Source organism: Vespa velutina, chromosome 25, assembly GCF_912470025.1.
Source record: "Vespa velutina chromosome 25, iVesVel2.1, whole genome shotgun sequence".
NCBI lineage: Eukaryota > Metazoa > Arthropoda > Insecta > Hymenoptera > Vespidae > Vespa > Vespa velutina.
In genome coordinates, this window is record NC_062212.1 from 745,202 (window position 1) to 747,701 (window position 2,500).

General features: G+C 31.6%; 1 protein-coding gene across 8 annotated transcripts in view; it reads right to left on the bottom strand.

Moving 5' to 3' along the window:
• The window catches only part of LOC124957401 (SH3 and multiple ankyrin repeat domains protein 1), a 144,586-nt gene that overhangs the window by 88,274 nt on the left and 53,812 nt on the right, over positions 1-2,500 (bottom strand). For 7 of the 8 annotated variants that reach the window (XM_047514434.1, XM_047514429.1, XM_047514432.1 and 4 more), the window contains exon 2: positions 529-591. The exons of the other annotated variant lie outside the window; for it this stretch is intronic. The gene's annotated coding sequence lies outside the window, so the exon portion shown is untranslated. The remainder of the gene's footprint in view (positions 1-528; positions 592-2,500) is intronic. 8 annotated transcript variants of the gene reach the window in all.

The following is a 2,500-nucleotide window of genomic DNA, read 5'->3' on the forward strand; positions in this document are numbered from 1 at the left end:
TTTTTTTTTGATTTCGTTCATTTGTTTGTTTATCAATTGGTTTGTTTCTTTTAAGAGGACACGAGCAAATTATTGAGCATTTTGTTCTTTTTTGTTGTTGCTGAAAAAAGGATGAGGGGGAAGGTGGAGGGAGATCGTGGGTGGGATTACTTTCGAGGATTTTTTTTTTCCTCTCTATTACGAAAATATTCTAATTCGTTTTGTCGTTAAAATTAAATTGAAAATTTAAAATTAAATTAAGTGATTTCCTTTTTTTTTTCCATGCTTCGTTTCGTTTTATACTTCAAATTTCTTTCGTTTTACATTTCGTACAGTTTTCGTCCCTCCAATATTTATTTCCCCATTCTGCCAAAGGTAGAAATTCGGAATTCGTAGAAAAAGTTATCGTGATACGTGGTCGAGATAAAAATCGAATATATATATATATATATATATATATATATATGTGTGTGTGTGTGTGTATCGTACGTTCGAGATACGTTCGACCATCATAAATAATTTATTTGAAGAGGGGGGATTTTAACTCACCATAATCGGAGTGCAATCTTGCCGCCCAGATGCAGAGGATGGTACACTGTCCGACCGCAGCATCTGCAATAAAGGAAAAAAAAAAAAAATAAATAAAAAACCAACTCTCTCTCTCTCTCTCTCTCGCTCTCTCTTTCAAGTTTTATTCCCTCTCTTTTTTCTCCTCCTCATCCTCATCGTCTACTAGCACTACACCCTCCAACCCACCCTCATCCAACCTCCCTCATACCCGCCGCCATCAACAACTACCACCACCACCACCACCACCACCACCTTTTAATTTTACCGTTAGACTTTATCGGCAATAAAGTATCTTTATCTCTCTCTCTCTCTCTCTCTCTCTCTCTCTCTCTCTCTCTCTCTCTCTCTCTCTCTCTCTCTCTTTCTCTCTTTCTCTCTTTCTCTCTTTCTTTCTCTCTCTCTCTTACATACTCACTTACTCGCTCACTCATTCGCTCTTTCTTTCTTATAACAAAAACTTGTCGATTCAACAAAATTTTCAAACACACGTATATATATATATATATATATATATATATATATATATATAATAAATCAAGAAATTGTTATTGAATGACATTTAACATTTGATCTCTATAATATATGTATATATGAAGCCATAACGAGACAACCAATGAACTATTAGGATTTATTCATCCATACATATGTGTGTGTGTGTGTGTGTGTGTGGATGTGTGGGTGTCAAATACATCGATAAATATACATAAGCTACTCGTTACGATCGTAAAAGTTCGCAAACATATTCTCATTCTAATCCGTTTACAGACTGGGTAAAAGTGGGTGTGGGGGTGGGAGGAAAAGGGTGGTTCACAACCCAAGCTGATTAACAGAAAGAAAAACATAATACACACATCTTGTGATCATGTGTGTATGTATGTGTTTGTGTGTGTGTGTATTACATTACAAATTCTTGCGTGTTACTCTAAGGGCTAAACTTCCTAGTAGATACATACGTGTAAGCCTTAATACTACTACTACTACTACTACTACTACTATAATTACTATTACTACGTTAATGGTATAGTTAAACAGTCTGTTTTAAAGTTCCGTTTACAATTGAAACTATTCGATAAATATTATCCTAACTTCACTTTTTCTCTTTATCTCATGATCGGATACTTCAGAATATCACATGCGATATTTAATCTTCTTTTCTTTTTCTTTTTCTTTTTCTTTTTCTTTTTCTTAAACATTAATTTTATTAGGATTTTAATATTTCGAAATTTTTATTCGAATTTCTCGGAATTTTCATTCGTCCGTCCCACGCTTGTTTCTCTATCCGTCTCTTTTCTTTTTCTTTTTTTTTTTTTTCTTTTTTTTTCTTTCTCTTCTTATAGTATAAACGTTCAGAAAATATTTCTATCAAAGAAGAAATATAAAAGAGAATATGTAATTAAAATATATAAAATATATAATTAAAATATATAATTAAAAATCGTATATATCAAACGATTAATATCAAATCTATCGATTAGATTTTCTTTCATTTTTTAATTAAATTTAACATAACAATGATATTATAAATAAATAAATAAATAAATAAAAATCAACTTTTTACTTCCTTCCTTATCCATAAAAAATATTTTGTGTTGAAAAGCAACGAAATTTCTCTATCTCTCTCTCTCTCTCTCTCTCTCTCTCTCTCTCTCTCTCTCTCTCTATTTGTCTGTCTGTCTCTGTCTTTCCTTCTTTAAAAAGGAAAAAGAAAAAAAGAAAAGATGAATAAAAAAAACCAAAAAAAGAAAAAATGTCTGCCGAATACGTGCGTGCTGAAAGAAGACCACACAGGCGTCGTGGGTTTTGATTCGACGAAAAATCGTGCAGAAAATCGTCCACGAATAATCATTTTCGAAATATCCATCCATTTTTTGCCCTTTTAAAATCAAAACAAGAAATAAAAAAAAAAAAGAAAAGAAAAGAAACGAAAAGAAAAGAAAAAAAAATCCTAAAA